At 39.1% G+C, this 19385-nt stretch overlaps 1 protein-coding gene across 1 annotated transcript in view; it reads left to right on the top strand.

Moving 5' to 3' along the window:
* The first annotated feature begins 1109 nt into the window (after positions 1–1109).
* ATP7A (ATPase copper transporting alpha) overlaps positions 1110–19385 on the top strand; it is a 142912-nt gene continuing 124636 nt past the window's right edge. The window contains exon 1 of the mRNA XM_030849614.2: positions 1110–1299. The gene's annotated coding sequence lies outside the window, so the exon portion shown is untranslated. The remainder of the gene's footprint in view (positions 1300–19385) is intronic.

The following is a 19385-nucleotide window of genomic DNA, read 5'->3' as shown; positions in this document are numbered from 1 at the left end:
ACATATACTGCATGGTTCCACTTAGATGAGGTATCTAAAATAGTCAAACTCATAGAAGCAGAGAATAGAATGGTGGTTGCCAGGGGCAGAGGGTAGGGGGAAATGGGGAATTGCTAACCAATGGGTATAAGGTTTCAGTTATGCAAGATGAATAAGTTCTAGACATCTGCTGTACAATCTGCCAGGGAATAAAGTAGCTTTTCCTTGAATGCTAACCATCATGTAAGTTCACTAGTTTCCTCAAAAGTAAATGGTGTGCTCTGCTTCCGTTTCTGGTTTTGCTCCAGTGTTTGGGTTTTCTCCGTGGCCGCCTAAGACGAACCAATTCTTCTGGAAAGCAAAACCCAAGGCTCCGCCGCCCAGCTTGACTGACTGCATTGGCACGGTGGACAGCAGGGCAGAATCCACTGACAAGATTTGTCGGCTGGAGGCTGAGTTGGGACAGACCCCTCAGTGTCCCCCGCATCTGTTTTGCAGAAAAGCTTTAGCCTTTTGGGCCTTCCAAGTTTACCTAAGTGGTATTCTCACTCAGAATCTAATGTCACTCCTCCAAGCCTCAGCCACCGATTTTTTTTTAAACTTTTGATGCACATCTGTTCACCTTTCTGTTGGAGAAACACGGAAGTGAAGCAAAGCGAATTCCATTTTGCGCGAATGAGCGCGGTTTCCCACGACCTCACCGGAGAGCGCGCAGAGATCATTTTTCAATTGAGGGATATGGGTAAATTCATCTGGAGTCAGGCTACACAGTCTAACAGGAGCACGTTAATGTCATGCTATGAGAGGCTGAACTATCCAGAAGAAGATTATAAGTAAGTCTAAGGTCCTTCTTGGCTTCAGGTTAGGAAACTGCAGGTTTTGGTGGTGGTGGTGGGTTGTTTTGTCTTTGGTGAGCTGGGAAGAGGACTCTCTACAGAGCCAAAAAGGAAGATTTTCGCTGGCGGCTGTGTGTCAGGCCAGGCGCTGCAGGGAGAGGGAGAAGCTTGACTCTAGTCTGGGCGTTTCCCCTTTCACGTGACACGTCCCCCACCGCCTCGCCGGCTGCTTCCGGCCGGGGCATCACCCGGAAGTGGGGGGGGGGAAGGTGGGGTAAAAGCGGCGGCCGGGCGGCTCCGGGAAGAAGCGGAGGGAGGAGTTGGCGACGCCGCGGCCGTCGCGGTTGCCGCCACCGTCGCCGCCATCGCCGCCGCGGCTACTGTGACTTCTCCTGGTGTGTGAGATCGGAGCCTACGCGCCTGGATTTGTCGCCGCCACCGGCTGCGTAGATCCGGAGGTTTAACCACAGGACAGAAAAAACAGGTAAGTCCTATGTCGGCTTCCCGTCGTCCCCTTCTACAGAAGGGGTGTTCTGTACTGTCAGTCTGTACTACCGAGTGTGGCGAGAAGGTGATTTTAATCTGGGGGAGTTTCCAAACTCTTACTGCTTCACAACTCAGGTATGCATTACACTCTTGTTTTACCTCCCCTAACAGGGGATAGAGGAGGGAAGATTGGGTCCTGACCCCTGTCGCTTTCTTGTCCCCTCCTGAGGAAGTGTCCTGATCATCCATAGCCCATGTTACCTAATTAATTGAAGGTACAAGAAGGTCTGTGCCCGATTTTGGAGGTCACATGGACTGATCACCATTATTAATGAAATAATGTAAAGAAATTAGATATTTTGCTTCTTGTCTCGCTCTGGGAGCATGAAGTAAACTGAGAGAGCACTCTTGTTTCCATTTCATTTTGTTTATTCTGACCCTTCCCAGTAAAGTTACTCTCCATCCTTGTTGCACCCTGTGGCATCTTTTTCTTTGACACTTTTTCTTGTAGACGTTGAAGTTATTTATCCTAAGCACTGGCAACTCTTTCATCGTTTCGCAGGTTAATATTATTCAGCATCTGGTTTTTGTTTTAATTACACCCTCTTCATCTACAGTGGTATGACTTTGTATTGAGACTTAAGATGTGCAGAACAATGAATTAGGTGATATTGAGGTGTGGGGGGCGGTAGGGGGGTATACACAAGAAATAAGATGAAGTCCCTAGCCTCAAGAGAGTTTGCATTCAAGTTGAGTTCAGTTATGAAGACAATGGATTCTAGCAGCCCCACTTACTGAATAACTACATTGCTTATCTCATCCTTTTTCAAGGATATTTTGAACTGAAATTTTATTTTTTAATCTTTCAAACTTTCTTGTTTCTACAGTCATGACATGAGAGGGTTTTTTTTCCTATTTGTACTGAAGGGTCTCACAATGTAGTAGGAAAGACAGATACACCCTTTTAATCTCAGTAATGTATATTAGAAACAGAAAGTGTTATGAGAGTGTAGGGAAGGGAGCTTTTGAGCTGTACCTTGAAAAATGGATAGGATTTAGCTTTGCAGGAATGGAGGTAGGGGACGACAGCCCAGGTACATGAAATAATGTGAGCAAAGGCTTGGGGGGCAGGAAAGATGCCTCCAGCAATACATTGTACATCAACATCTTTAACACAGCCACATCTTCCAAAATGTCACTGTTTAAAAGAAAAAAATATAGAATTCAAAACTGGTAAGCTTACAACCATATCCGACTACCCTCCAGCCAATAAAAAAGCTTATATATAGGAAGAAAACCCATGAAGTGACAAAAGCAGTGTTAATGTGTGAGATTTAATTCTGATGTAAACTCAAATGTAAAAGAGAAAAAGTAAAGCTTGCTATATTTTAATTCTGACTGAGTGTCGTGTCTTAAATATAATTTGGAATCTTTTTTTAAAAATTGCTGGGAATGAATAACAACACTGTGTGAAGTCAGAAGGCGTTCCAGTTTTTCCCCAAGGAATTTCTGTATTTCCTTGTCTCCTACAAAATGACTTCTCTACTGGCCTTCTTAACCTGATAGAAACTATTTTTTTACAGTCATAGTCTTAGATCTTGATTCTTGACCTTTAGGTAGCGTTAGATTAAACACTAATTCCTCCAAAGGATAGGTTAACACCCCTGGTCTCTAATGCAGAAGGTTGTTTTTCTTTGAAAAATGCATGCAGAAGTGGTAAAATTTGTTTGAAAGTGAGAGTGAGAGAGCAAGCAAAAATAACCCTAACATACCACAACCTTTACTTCTGGGAGGGATCTAAGGCAACACATTCCTTTTTATAAATTCCTCATTATAACTGCTTTTTATCTACATGTTTAAAAATGCTTGGCAAACTTTAATCAAGACTTTTGACATCCCAATGAGTGAAAATAATTTTCTTTGGCCAGTTGGGAAAGTAAATTGTGAGGACAGGTTTGTCTGACATGATACAGGCACTGGCATAAATGAGAATAATATTTGGGAGTTTTGTCTTAAAATTCCTTCTACTTATCTTTGTTAAAGGGAAGTTCAGCTTTTAAAGGTTTTACAGTTTTGTTTTTAAACAGAACTCTTTCTTAGGACATAAATCACAGTGAGGGTGGGGGGTGGGAGAGGCAGGCAACAGTTGGCCTATTTCAGTTCAGTCTATTGTCCCAGCAACCATGTGTTTCATTTATAAATCACAGTGTTCAGGTTGATTTCACGTGATATAACTTGCTTACTTACTTGCTGAGATAGTATGGCAGAAATAGTGTCACAATACTTTTAGAATGTGTTCCATTAAAGTGAAAGGGTAGGATGTTTCTGGTTTCATAAATATGTTTCTAGTTTCTCCAGCACTATTAGAAAATGGATTTCCTGGGACTTCCCTGATGGTGCAGTGGTTAAGAATCTGCCTGCCAATGCAGGGGACACAGGTTCGAGCCCTGGTCCAGGAAGATCCCACATGCCAAGGAGCAACTAAGCCTGTGAGCCACAACTACAGAGCCTGTGCTCTACAGCCCGTGAGCCACAACTACTGAGCCTGTGTGCCACAACTACTGAAGCCCGTGCACCTAAAGCCTGTGTTCTGCAACAAGAGAAGCCACTGCAATGAGAAGCCGGTGCACCACAATGAAGAGTAGCCCCTGCTCGCTGCAACTAGAGAAAGCAGGCGTGCAGCAACGAAGACCGAACGCAACCAAAAATAAATTAAAAAAGAAAAAAGAAAATTGATTTCCTCATCTTTGTGGGCTCATATTTGTGTGGGATATTGGTAGATTGCATCAGTTTTCACAGATATTTCTGTCCTTGAAGGAAATGAGGATAAAATGAGCCAATTAGCTGTGCTTTGGCCTGTGTTTTCCATTTATATTTATAATTATACAGGTATGGCTGAAGGATTAAATTTTTTTTACCTGTTTTTGCTTTATAATTCTCTAGTGTAGAAGTCCACTTTTCCAGACCTATAATCAGGAGAACGTTTAACAATTTACTAATTGGAATAAATGGGTTATTCCACATCTTAGGGAAATTGTTTTAGGCTGACCATTTACCTTAGTTGATTTTGTTTGTAAAAAAGTTCAAGTGTTTTGTTTTATGCTCTAGTAATTGCTCCTGATCTGCTTGTGCATTTGATGTCACAACCAAAGCAGATAGGGAGCAAATAATACTGGAATTAGTTCCTTCCCCTACTCCTACCTGAGTTTGCAGAACACTGTATATTTCTTATAATTTTGGAGAAATGGTTTCTGATCTCTTGAACGTTCACCTGAAGCATGCTGCCCACCACTCAGGAGAGGAGGGCATTAAAAGGGCTTCTGTTAAGACCTGAAACAGTGTCAACAGAGCTTGAAGAACAGAGAGGAAGAATTCCACAGCAGAGAGCCTGCTAAACAAAATTCTCAGGACTACTTAGGATAAATTTGTAGCTGATCTCTGGGGTCATGAGGATACTTAAGAGTTGATCCTTGGACTTCCCTGGTGGCACAGTGGTTAAGAATCCACCTGCCAATGCAGGGGACATGGGTTCGATCCCTGGTCGGGGAATATCCCACATGCCGCAGAGCAACTGAGCTGGTGTGCCACAACTACTGAGCCTGTGCTCTAGAGCCCGTGAACCACAACTGCGGAGCCCCCACGCCACAACTACTGAAGCCCGTGTGCCCTAGAGCCCACGTGCCGCAACTACTGAGCCCACGGGCTGCAACTACTGAAGTGCGCGCACTTAGAGCCCGTGTTCCGCAACAAGAGAATCCACTGCAGTGAGAAGCCCCTGCACTGCAACGAAGAGTAGCCCCCGCTTGCCACAACTAGAGAAAGCCTGCACGCAGCAACGAAGACCCAGCACAACCAAAAAATAAATTAAAAAAAAAAGAGTTGATCCTTGAGCTAACAAAAGCTTAGAGAGCTTAGTTGTTACAGAGTTCTACGCGTAATTTCTTTTTTTTTTGTTTCTATGCGTAGTTTCCTTTGTTGATCCTTGCACTGAAAATGGTAGTGGAAAAAGGTGTCTAATTTTTTCGTGATGATAAAGTTTTTTGCGCTAAGAATTCTAATTGAATTATTAAATTAATCATTAATCTAATAGTATTAAATTAAAATACAAAGTAATATTGTATTGATTATTGGTAAATATATTAATAATATCAAAACATTAATATTAAATTATTATTAATTTCAATTAATTGAATTTTATATTAATTATAATTATGCTTAATATAATTATAACTATATATAAATATAATATATATAATAAATTTAATATATAAATATATATTTAATATATAATTATAATTTTATTATAATTAATAAAATTAGCTAATTTCATTTTGGCCAATAAATGCTTTCTCTTATTTTACTATACCATTTCACTGTTAGTTCTAAATATCACTTTTTAGTTCAAATTTATAGCCACAGTATCTTGGTATTAAGTACTAATCACAAATGTAAGTACTTTTTTATGTATTAACAATCAGATTGGTGTCATATGTCATTAAGTATTGTGCATCAAAAGCGAAGTATTTTGTCTTACTTATCTGTTTCTAGCTAGGTGTAACAGGATTAATTTTAGTCATAAAAACCTTCCTAGCCTTCAGAGAGTTTTAAAGCCTTAAATTCATCATATAATGATGGGTAAAGGAATAAATTAATATGTGACCTTGAGTGTCAGGGTATGATTCAGATTGCCTAATGAGGATGTGGAGAAAAGGGAACCCTCATACACTGTTGGTGGGAATGTAAATTTGTGCAGCCACTGTGGAGAACAGTATGGAGGTTTCTCAAAAATCTAAAAATAGAACTACCATATGACCCAGAAGTTCTACTCCTGGGTATATACCTGAAAAAAACCAAAAGATACATGTACTGCAATGTTCATAACAGCGTTATTTACAATTGCTGAGATATTGAAGCAACCTAAGTGTCCATCAACAGATGACTGTTTAAAGCAGCTGTCTGTATGTATCTATATTTCTATAGATACATACAGACAGCTGCTTTATCTAGATATAGATATATACACACACACTCATACACACACACACACACACACACACACACACGTACAATGGAATATTACTCAGCCATAAAAAAGAATGAAAATTTTGCCATTCACAACAACATGGATGGACTTGGAGGGTATTACGCTAAGTGAAATAAGTCAGACAGAGAAAGACAAATACTGTATGATATCACTTATATGTGGAATCTAAAAAATTCAACAAACTAATGAATATAACAAAACAGAAAAAGACTCACAGACATAGAGAACAAACTAGTGGTTACCAGTGAGAAGAGAGAAGAGGGGAGGGGCAAGATAGGGGTATGAGATTAAGAGCTACAAACTACTATGTATGAAATAAATAAGCTACAAGGATATTTTGTACAACTCAAGGAATATAGCCAATATTTCATAATAACTATAAGGGAATATGACCTTTAAAAATTGTAACACCTGAAACCTATATAATATTGTAAATCAACTATACCTCAGTAAAAAAAAAGATTGCTTAAGAGTTTGTCTGTTGTGTTTATTATAAAACTAACCCGTTAATTCCTGTTTCTTAACTTTAGGGCAAATGGTAAGTCATGGGATTTTGAATCTTACATTTTTTGGAGGGGGGTGCACATAAGTAAAGGAGACCGGAACTGTTCCTTTGTCTGGTATGAAAAAAAATAAATCTGGTACTTTGTCTATTGTTTGCAGTTTGGTAAGTGTTGACATATTCTTTCATAGGGCCAAATTTTATTCCTAGACCTAGCAAGTGGCTAAACTGAGATTTAAAGCCAGTCAGTCTGGCTTTAGAACCTATGCTCTTATCTAACATAAAGGAACTGTATTTTTTAAAAAAATACATAGGGCTTCCCTGGTGGCACAGTGATTGAGAGTCTGCCTGCTGATGCAGGGGACACGGGTTCGTGCCCTGGTACGGGAAGATCCCACATGCCGCAGAGCGGCTGTGCCCGTGAGCCATGGCCGCTGAGGCTGCGCGTCTGGAGCCTGTGCTCCGCAATGGGAGAGGCCACAACAGTGAGAGGCCCGCGTACCGCAAAAAAAAAAAAACAAAAAAACCAGACATTTGAGCAAAATTAGGTCTATTGGAATTAAGTTCCTTGTTTGTCCTAAAGAGGGAAACACTCATTTATCTTATTTGAAAGTATGAATGAGCAAATAGATTTGATGATTAAAAATTAAAGTATCATTACCTCAAAATTTCCTTGGTACTTACAAACGAAGTTCAAAAGTAAAGACCATAGTTTTGTTTTTAGCTAATTACGTTTTTTAAGGATAAGCTAAATGACCTAATACTTAAAATGGTGTTAGTCTTATTTGTATTCTCAGAGTCCCAGGAAAAGAAATGGACTATGCGTTTTTTTCATCTTTACAATAAACACATCTTTGCACTTGGCCAGACTTTGATATTTACAACATGCTTAGAACTTAAACTGTACTAAGAGAACATATAATAAAAGTTAATAAGCAAGCATAAATTGGGACATTGCTGGTTACATTTTCTGGATTATTGGATATTGTTCTCTTGATATTTTCAAGGCATAACGTCACCATTTTATTGTGATCTACTGTTTTGGGGAGGCAGTATAATATAGGGTTAAGAGTGGGCCCTCAGGCCCACACTGCCTGGGTTAGAACCCCAGCTCCTCTGTTTACTGCTTATATGACCCTGAGCTTGTCTCTTTCCTTTTGTGCCTCAGTTCCTTCAGATTTCCAAAATGACAGCAATAACGGTGGGATTTCAATGAATTAATACATATAGAGCCCTGAGAGCAGTGTGTACTATATAGTGATTCACAATTTTTAAAGGTTATACTCCATTTATGGTTATTATAAAATATTGGCTATATTCCTTGAGTTGTACAATATATCCTTGTAGCTTATTTATTTCATACATAGTAGTTTGTAGCTCTTAATCCCCTACCTCTGTGTTGTCCCTCCCCCCTTCCCTCTCCCCACTGGTAACCACTAGTTTGTTCTCTATATCTGTGGGTCTCTTTCTGTTTTGTTATATTCACTAGTTTGTTGTATTTTTTAGATTCCACATATAAGTGATATAATACAGTATTTGTCTTTCTTTGTCTGACTATTTCACCAAGCATAATACCCTCCAAGTCCATCCATGTTGTTGCAAATGACAAAATTTCATTCTTTTGTATGGCTGAGTAATGTTCCATTTTGTATGTGTGTGTGTGTGTGTGTGTGTGTGTGTGTGTGTGTGTGTGTGTACACCACATCTTTATCCATTCCTCTGTTTATGGACACTTAGGTTGCTTTCATATCTTGGCAATTGTAAAATAATGGTGCTGTGAACTTTGGGGTGCATATAACTTTTCGAATGTGTTTTTGTTCTTAGTAGATATATACCCAGTAATGGAAGTGCTGGGTCATATGGTAGTTCTAATTTTAGTTTTTTGAGCCACCTCGATAATGTTTTCCACAGTGTATTCAGCTTTTTAAAATTGCGGCATATATATTGGTGATTAAAAGCACAGACTCTAGACTATGCTTGGCTTCGAATTTTGATTGTGTCCCTTAATAGCTGTGTGACCCTGGGAACATTTCTTTCCCTCTCTGTGTCTCAATTTCATTATCTGTAAAATGGAGGTAATAATAGTACATATCCCGTTGGGTTGTGAAGATTAAAATAGTAAAAAGTATTAGGTATTATTATATATTAATATTTACTGACATAGAAAAATGTTCATTATAGTGTTGTTGATCAATAATCAATAAACATTCTATAATAGGAATAGAGTTTTATTTGATCCAAACTGAGGGCTATAGCCCAGAGACAGCCTCTCAGATAACTCTGAGGAACTGCTCCAGAGAAGCATCATTTTCAGCATGGTTTTATATCTTGTCAGAATAAAGAACATCAAACAAATCAGGGATACATTCCTTCAAGGTTTCAAAAAAAAAAAAAAAACCAAAACACCAGAACAGATCAGCATGTACCCAACTAATCAGTATGGCATTGGCACCTGAAAAGGAGGCTTATCATTGAATGAGTACCAGCATTGCTGTCCAGGAAGGGAGGCATTTAATCTTTATTTTTAACATGGACATTCTTTACTTCCGGTCAGTGTGCTCTTTTCTTTAATAATCAAAGCAGATGTACAATGTATGTTTGATAGGCCACAAACAGGCTGTTTTAGTTAGCATAAGATTCGAGTTAAATCATATATAAGTCAGAATGACTTCCCCATACCTCGATATGTGGACATTTCTTTCATCAGTGTTGAATGAAAAGGAGCATGTTATAAAATAGAATAGCATATCATTTTTATTTAAAACGTGTGCTTATACATACATACACATAACCTCATAAACTTACACGTACACACATGTATACATCCCTACCTCAGAATTTTAACATTTGTTGTTTCTTGTTGGTGGACTGATTTATTGTTTATTTTTATATTTGCTTGTCTATATTTTCTCTTTTTTATCCAGTTGATATTTATTTCTTATTTTTTTAAAAAAATATTTATTTATTTTGGCTGTGCCTGGTCTTAGTTGTGACACATGGACTCTTAGTTGTGGCATGCATACTTCTTAGTTGAAGCATGCGGACTCTTAGTTGTGGCATGTGAACTCTTAGTTGTGGCATGCATGCGAGATCTAGTTCCCTGACCAGGGATCGAACCGAGGCTCCCTGCATTGTGAATGTGGAGTCTTACCCACTAGACCACCAGGGAAGTCCCTTCCTTTTATTTTAAAGGAAGGAAAAAGACACAATTAAAGCATCTCTTCTGTGAAGTCTTCACTGAACTCCCTTCCTTCATCTCTGAGCCCCTTGAAAGCAGAGCCCATGTCATATTCATTCACCTTTGTATCCCCAGCTGGGCCTAGCGCAGAACCTAAAAAGATACTGGGCACTTAGCAATGTTTGTAAGGTTAAGAGGAGATGGAATTATGTGACAAGAACTTTACATATGTTATCTGATATACTCCTTTTAACAGTCCCATGAGTAAGAGTTATCTGTATTGTTCTGATGAGGAAACTGAGCGTCAGAGAGATCAAACAATTTGCTGGAGGTCACAGAGCTAATAAATAACAGAATTTGGATTCAAGTCCAAGTCTGTCTGATGCCAAAGATGTATGTCCAGTTAAAGAATTGCCTAATGAATATACCTGTTGTCTTCAAAAAATCTATTCACATATATATATAAATTTTTTTGGCTGCATCAGGTCTTAGTTGCAGCATGCGGGCTCTTTGTTGTGGTGCACAGGCTTCTCTCTAGTTGTGGTGCATGGGTTCCAGAACACGTGGACTCTGTTGTTGTGGCACATGGGCTCTCTAGTTGTGGCACGCGGGCTCAGTAGTTGCGGTGCGTGGGCTTAGCTGCCCCACGGCATGTGGCATCTTAGTTCCTCGACCAGGGATTGAACCTGCATCCCCTGCATTGGAAGGCTGATTCTTAACCACTGGACCACCAGGGGAGTCCCTCCAATGAAATAATTTTTGAAAGATTTCTTTGTAAACAGAAATGAGCTATATGAATGTAAAGTTATGTTATTCTTATTTCCTGCTATAATCCTACCTGTACCCTCGATTCTGACTTGGCAAACCTGCTTTCCTGCTCCCATGTAAGACTTTTTCCTCTCTATTCAACTGGTGCTTTAGTTCTCCATATATGTCTTTTTATATTGCCCAAGTTCTACCCACTTTTTAGGAACTTGGCTTATAATTATGATATGAAGCTTTTCAGATTAATCCAGCCGTTTCCATCAAACTCAGTATTGGATGTGCATGTTGAAGAGACTGATTTGCGAGTATCTAGCCAGGTATTTGTTTCGCACCAAAGTATGGCAGTATCATCTTTGAACATAGATACTTATACTTTTCCTAATTTGATCTGTTCACTTTTCTCTGTGCTGTGTTCAACTTTAATGTCCCACATTCATAGCCATACCTTTTTCAAAAGGAGGTGTTGTCAGAATTAGTTTTTAGCTGAAAGATGTTAGTAAGTTCAGTCTGTGTCTTATGTATATGCATGTGTGTGTTTGTCCACATGAACCCTTGATCAGAAGTAGAAAAAAAGGGCAGGTAAGGCAAGAGAAGGAGTGCTATAATAATTTATTTCAAAGACCCAACAGCATACACTAAACCAAAATTTAGGATTTAGTTATAGCTTGACTCCCCATGGCTTTTTAAGAATTAAGAAGGTGAACCCCCTTTAAATTATTAACTAACTAAAGGGAAGCATCCACTTTGTGAAAACTGCATGTTTTAAATGGGGAAAAAATAGCTCTTTGTAGTAAAGAATATTTTTTTAGTCTACGAGAACCAACTTTCTAAAGATTTCAGCCTATTTTATTTTATTTTTTGAACATAAATCGCTCAATTAATTATTATTATTTAAAAATTTTTTATTTTATATTGGAGTAGAGTTGATTAAAAATGTTGTGTTAGGGTTTCCCTGGTGGCGCAGTGGTTGAGAGTCCGCCTGCCGATGCAGGCGACGAGGGTTTGTGCCCGGGTCCGGGAAGATCCCACATGCTGCAGAGCAGCTGTGCCCGTGAGCCATGGCCGCTGAGCCTGCGCGTCTGGAGCCTTGCTCCGCAACAGGAGAGGCCGCAACACTGAGAGGCCCGCGTACCGCAAAAAAAAAAAAAAAAAAAAAAAAAAAAAAATGTTGTGTTAGTTTCAGGTGTACAACAAAGTGATTCAGTTTTACATATACATGTATCTATTCTTTTTCAAATTCTTTTCCTATTTAGGTTATTACATAGTATTAAGCAGAGTTCCCTGTGCTGTACAGTAGGTCCTTGTTGGTTATCTATTTTTAATATAGCAGTGTGTACATGTCAGTCCCAAACTCCCAATCTATCCCATCCTTCAACCCTTCCCCCCTGGTAGCCATAAGTTCATTCTCTAAGTCTGTTTCTGTTTTATAAATAAGTTCATTTGTATCATTTCTTTTTAGATTCTGCATATAAGTGATATACAATATTTCTCTTTCTCTGTCTGACTTCACTCAGTATGACAATCTCTAGGTCCATCCATGTTGCTGCAAATGGCATTATTTTATTCTTATTATGTGTACCACATCTTCTTTATCCATTGCTCTGTCGATGGACATTTAGGTTGTTTCCATGTCTAGGCTATTGTAAACAGCACTGCAAAGAACATTGGCGTGCATGTATCCTTTTGAACCATGTTTTTCTTCAGATATATGCCCAGGAGTGGGATTGCAGGATCATATGGTAGCTCTATTTTTAGTTTTTTAAGGAACCTCCATACTGTTCTCCATAGTGGCTGTACCAATTTACATTCCCACCAACAATGTAGGAGGGTTCCCTTTTCTCCACACCCTCTCCAGCATTTATTGTTTGTAGACTTTTTGATGATGGCCGTTCTGACTGGTGTGAAGTGATACCTCATTTTAGTTTTGATTTGCATTTCTCTAATAATAATTAGCGATGTTGAACATCTTTTCATGTGCCTCTTAGCCATCCGTATGTCTTTTTTGGAGAAAAGTCTATTTAGGTCTTCTGCTCATTTTTTTATTGGATTGTTTGTTTTTTTGATATTGAGCTTCCTGAGCTGTTTGTAAGTTTTGGAGATTAATCCCTTTTCTGCAGCATCATTTGCAAATATTTTGGCCCTTTCTGTGGGTTGTCTTTTTTTCTTTTTGACAATATTTATTTATTTATTTGGCTGCGTCGGGTCTTAGTTGTGGCATACGAGATCTTCATTTCGGCATGCAGGATCTTTCATTATGGCGTGTGGGCTCTTAATTAGGTGCACGGGCTTCTCTCTAGTTGTGGTGTGCAGACTCCAGAGCACACGGGCTCAGTAGTTGTGGCACGTGGGCTCTCTAGTTGTCGTGTGTGGGCTCTGTAGTTGTGGTGCACGGGCTCTAGAGCATGCGGGCTCAGTAGTTGTGGCATGTGGGCTTAGTTGCCCCGCAGCATGTGGGATCTTAGTTCCCCGACCAGGGATCAAACCCACATCCCCTGCATTGGAAGGCGGATTCTTAACCACTGGACCACCAGGGAAGTCCCTGTGGGTTGTCTTTTCATTTTGTTTATGGTTTCCTTTGCTGTGTAAAAGCTTTTGAGTTTGATTAAGTCCCATTTGTTTACTTTTGTTTTTATTTCACTTACTCTAGGAGATGGATCAAAAAAGATATTGCTGTGATATATGTCAAAGAGTATTCTGCCTATGTTTTCCTCTAAGAGCTTTATGGTATCTGGTCTTATATTTAGGTCTTTAATCCATTTTGAGTTTATTTTTGTGTATGGTGTTAAAGAATGTTCTAATTTCATGTTTTTTACATGTAGCTGTCCAGTTTTCCCAGCACCATTTATTGAAGAGACTGTCTTTTCTCCATTGTGTAGTCATTGCCTCCTTTGTCATAGATTAGGTGACCATAGGTGAGTGGGTTTACATCTGGGCTTTCTATCCTGTTCCATTGACCTATATTTCTGTTTTTGTGCCAGTACCATACTGTTTTGATGACTGAAGATTTGTAGTGTAGTCTGAAGTCAAGGAGCCTTATTCCTCCAGCTCTGTTTTTCTTTCTCACGATTGCTTTGGCTATTTGGGGTTTTTGTGTCTCCATTATAAATTTAAGATTTTTTTGTTCTATTTCTGTGAAAAATGCCATTGGTAATTTGATAGAGATTGCATTGAATCTGTAGATTGCCTTGGGTAGTATAGTCATTTTGATAATATTGATTCTTACTATCCAAGAACATGGTATACCTTTTCATCTCTTTGTGTCATCTTTGACTTCTTTCATCAGCATCTTATAGTTTTGGGGTTATAGGTCTTTTGTCTCCTTAGGTAGCTTTATTCCTAGGTATTTTATTCTTTTTGATGAAGTGGTAACTGGGATTATTTCTTGAATTTCTCAGCCTATTTTAGAATGTTTGTTTTGTGAGATGACAAAGTTCATCCTAGTGCTTCCTAACAAAACACAGAATCACAGAACTAAGGAATGAATTCTGAAAAAAGACATCTTCTTGACAATCGTAATGAATTTGCGCTTCAAATTCTAAAAATAGTAACTATTGTTGATGGCTATTTGTCTTGATTTCTGTTCAACAACTGTACATTGAATTTAAAATAACATTTTTTCTCAGCAATTCAGTGGATTTGATATAGCCATCAGTATTAGGTCTTCTGCTTGTGATAACAAAGCACTTGAAAATTGCCAGTTAAAAACTCTTAAGGATGTGAAGTGATGTAGGCCTTCTCTGAATTTGTTCTCATTCATCTATATAAAAATACCTGGCTAGGGCTTCCCTGGTGGTACAGTGGTTGGGGGTCCGCCTGCTGATGCGGGGGACGCAGGTTCATGCCCCGGTCCAGGAGGATCCCACATGCCGCAGAGCGACTGGGCCTGTGGGCCATGGCTGCTGGGCCTGCGCGTCCGGACCCTGTGCTCGGCAGTGGGAGAGGCCACAACAGTGAGAGGCCCGCGTACCGCACAAAAAACAAAACAAAACAAAACAAAAAAACCTGGCTAAACAGTTGTCCTTGACAATTTTGAATTGCTAGTTCCTTTTTATAAACTGAACTCCCATATATTTCCAGTACATAATTTTTCATCCTTATCTATTCTGATAGTGATTCAACTTTGAACAAGAGGCGTGTTACCATATTTTCACCTTTGTTAACCAGAGTCTGTAAAACAGGACATTAAAGGAATTGAGAAGTTGGGTGTGGATGGGGATATAGATCTGGGCTATCTTTATGGAGTATTTGATTACTTCATGATGAAAATTGTTCTTTGGACCTTGATCTGATAAAAACAAAATTTATGAGAAATATGGACGTTAGGAAAAGTCAAAATATTCTGAAAAATAGATACGTATTTTTTTTAGGTTTTAGTTATACCACATGAATGTTTCAACTATAAAAATTAAGACAAAATACTTTTTCTATCAACATATTAGCTGCTTTAAAAAAAAAAGTACTGGCACAATTGATTATATTCTTACCTGATAGGGGAGATATCTTTGCTTAATCAGCAAAGTGGGTCACCGAGTTATACCACATATGCTGAGTATTACAGTATTCTCCAACACGAGTTGAATTCTGGCGTGTATGGGGTTGGTGGTATAAATCTACTTGGTACCTTTTTGGTTTGGCTGATTAAATAGTGTTAATGAAGACAGAGTTATAGTCTTCATCTCTGTGGGAGGCATTTGTCCTTTGGAGTCATTAGCTATACCTCTAACTCTGCTGCACAGTTATCTGAATGCAGTCTGTTAGTTAAGAGGGAGGGTAGTCCAGAGAAAAAATATCTCAGTAAAAAACCATCATCAATGGATAAAGCAGCTGTGGTATATATACAATGGAACATTACTCAGCCATAAAAAAGAATGAAATTTTGCCATTTGCAACAACATGGATGGATTTGGAGGGCATTATACTAAGTGAAATACATCAGAGAAAGACAGTTACTGCATGATATCACTTATATGTGGAATCTAAAAAATACAACAAACGAGTAAATATAAAAAAAACAGAAACAGACTCACAGACATAGAGAACAAACTAGTGGTTACCAGTGAGTGGGAGGGGCAATATAACGGTGGGGGAGTGGGAGGTACAAACTATTGGGTATAAGATCTGCTCAGCGATGTATTGTACAACATGAGGAATATAGCCAATATTTTGTAATAACTGTAATTGGAAAGTAACCTTTAAAATTTGTATAAAAATTAAAATATATATATTTTGGTTAAAACCAAACAAACAAAAACCCCATTATCAATGCCAAAGCCCTTGTTCTGCTTATAGAAGAGTCTATAATATCCAGGCTTTCAAAGACATCATACATATTTTCATTGTATCACTCAACAGTGGAGGCTGCACTTAGAAACTTATTCCTTTGGATTTCTGGAATATTCTACTCATAATGTCTCTCCGGTTTCAACTCTAGATCCCTTTTTGCCTTTATCTCCAGACTCTTTTGTCTCAAAACTTTTCAGTCTCAGAGAACCAAAGGAAAACCTTGGCTCACTATATACATTTGTAGAAAGTAATAGAGCTTTTTTTTTTTTTCCATCTCTGTAAAGTGATTTTAACAAATGCCTCTAGAGTTATAGATTTTTGGTTTTGGAATTAAAACGTAACAACTTTCGAGGGTTTAACAGGATCTTCTATATTGAGTAGAGAAGTTTTAGGTGAGCCTCTGGGAATCCCATGATATTGAGCCTCCAAGTGCAACCCATGGTCTTTTGTGATCTGTAGTACCTTTTATTGATCATTGTTGAGAAATGAGGCATTTTGCAGAAGTTAATTTTCCAGATAGCTGAAGTCTACCCTTTAAATATCATTATAAAAGTAATACATGGGGTTAAACATGGTCAGCTGACTACACATGTTTAGCTCTTGTCCTTCTCAAACTCCACTAATATGTCAGTAAACAACTTTTTTTTTTTTTTTTTTTTGCGGTACGCGGGCCTCTCACTGCTGTGGCCTCTCCTGTTGCGGAGCACAGGCTCTGGACGTGCAGGTTCAGCGGCCATGGCTCACGGGCCTAGCCGCTCCGCGGCATGCGGGATCTTCCCAGACCGGGGTACGAACCCGTGTTCCCTGCATCGGCAGGCGGACTCTCAACCACTGCGCCACCAGGGAAGCCCAGTAAACAACTTTTAAAAGGCTTAAACCTGCAAGGACAAATAGAACAGGAGAGGGACATCAGCACAGGTGTGGTTTGAACACATCATTGGAAGGTAGGAAGCAGAGGAAGGGGGGGGCCCTGCCTGCAGAAGGATATCAATGAGAAGTGAGTTCTTTTATCACACAGTACTCATGAGAGGCTTAGAACTTGAAGGTAGGTGGTTTTTCCTAAAAGGTAAGGAGGTGATCCAGGGCTAAAAATAAGGGAAATGTTTTAAAAACTGACAGAATGGGGTTGGACCCCTCAGGTCTCTTCCATTTTCTGCTGCAGTAAGGTGATCCACCTGCCTGCCCCCCACCCCCACCTGCCCTGGGTGGTAGGAGACCAGGAGGAGAGTCTCTGGCCTAAGTGAACCTGAAAGGCTCTGAGCTCTCAGATGATGGGCAGAGTGGAGGGCACTGAAACACAGGGCTGAGAACAGGGTGATTGAGTGGAAGGCTGCAGACTGAATGGTCAGCCCCTTCCCCTCACCTTGCTCCAAACATAGTGTCCTGGTGTATGCTTCCCAGGCAGGAGATTGGAGAATTCTTCTCTTGAAAAACAAATGACCCTAGAGAAAAGAATTCCAGACACTAACATGTCAGTGTTCTACAGTGAAAAAGACAGCTAGCTGCTAAAAGCATGGGCTCTAGAACTAGACTTCTTGAGTTTGAATTCAGGCTTAGCTACTTAGTAGCTACATGACCTTGCTAAAGTTACTTAACCTATTTGTGCCTCTGTGTTCCCATCTGTAAGATGGGGGTAATTGTAGTGTTTACCTCAAGGTTGTTGTAAGGGTTCAATTAGTTAATACATGCAAAGTACTACTCATAGTAACCACTCAATAAATGTTAGCTGCGGAAAGAGGTGGTACCCAGGGACTTCCCTAGCTGCCAAAGGTAGTTCTAGAATTTAGATGATATCCCATGGTGACCAGCGGCCTTTTTTACTTAGGGTGGAATATAGGTTCTGAACAGAGGCTTTGACCCCACAGAAGGTACCTTACCCTAGTCTCTCTCCCTCATCCTTAACTCTTTCTTTTAGGAACACTTTTGAGCTATAAGGCTGGCTCAGCATTGAGCTCTTCTAATTCATTTATTCAGTAAATGTTTATTGGGTGCCTGCTCTGTGCCAAGGACTGTTCAAGCTGCTGGAGCGACAGCAGTGAAGTAGGTCGATAATAATAGTAGCATTTACTGAGTGCTTATTGTGTGCTAGGTTTTGCTAAGTGCTTTATATAAAGTCATTTAATTCTCATAATGACCCTATGAAACAAATGCTGTTACTATCCCTGTCTTACAGATAAGGAAACTGAGGCAGAGAGCTTCAGTAATATGCCCGAGGTCACACAGCTAGGAAGCCGCAGAGATTGGAATCATATCCAGTCAGTCTGGCTCTCGAGTCTGTCTTTTTAACCATTATGCCTTCCTACTCTCATGGAGCTTTCATTTTGGAAGGAGAAGACAGTAAATAAGTAAACAGAGAAAATAGATATCAAATAGCAATAAGTGGTATGATGAAATATAAAACAAGAAGATTGTGATCCAGAGGGACTGGCAGAGGGTAGCTTTTGACGAAGTGGTCTATGTTTATGAGCATCAGATGAGATAAGTTACAGTTCTCTAAGAACTGATTACTTAGCGTATTGGTGTCTCTGCAGATTTGCAAAATGCTCTTGCCATGATTTGATTCCTAATGCTACTTACACATTTTAATATTGCTAATAAAAAACAATAGCAGTTCATATGCACTGAGGGCTTACTGTGCATGGGACTATACTAAGCAATTTGCATAGATTGCCTCATTTTAACCTCATAGTAATGTTATAATTATTCATATTTTCAGCCATGGAAAACTGAAGCTTAAAGAGACAAAGTGACGGGCCCAGGGCTTAAAATGTGGCAAGTAGCAGAGCTAGGATTAAAACTAAGGTAGCCTGATTCCAGGGCTCTTGTTCTTAAATACTTACCATTTTATAGAAGAAGTGATATGTCCAAGGTAACTCTTTTTTTTTTTTGGTAACTTTTTTTTATAAACAAGAATAGCTAAGTTTTATAGAGATTCAAAATACTATTCTAAGCATTACTGGGTCTTCACAATATCAAAGAGGCTTATGCATATTTTGGAGCTTTGAGATAGGATAAGTAACACATTTTGAGTGAATAAGCTTCTAGTGCTATATGATTTTATCACCCCAGTTGGAAATTTTATTCACATGAATTAATATGCATAAGTTATTTCAGCACAAAGCCAGAGCCAGGGTTTGACACCAAGCCATTTGACTTGAGGTGTAGAGCTGTTACCCACTCCACTGCAAAGTAAAAGATAGCATATAGCTTATCTTTGTTCAATGTACGTTGAGAAATCAATCTAGTGAAATTACATTTAACAATCCCCAAGGAATGTTTGTTAAATTATTTGTAATTTCCTAAAACTTTTAT

The sequence above is a fragment of the Globicephala melas genome, chromosome X (genome assembly GCF_963455315.2).
Source record: "Globicephala melas chromosome X, mGloMel1.2, whole genome shotgun sequence".
Taxonomy (NCBI): Eukaryota; Metazoa; Chordata; class Mammalia; order Artiodactyla; family Delphinidae; genus Globicephala; species Globicephala melas.
Note: the sequence above shows the minus strand (reverse complement) of the source record. Positions and strands in the feature narration are given on the sequence as shown.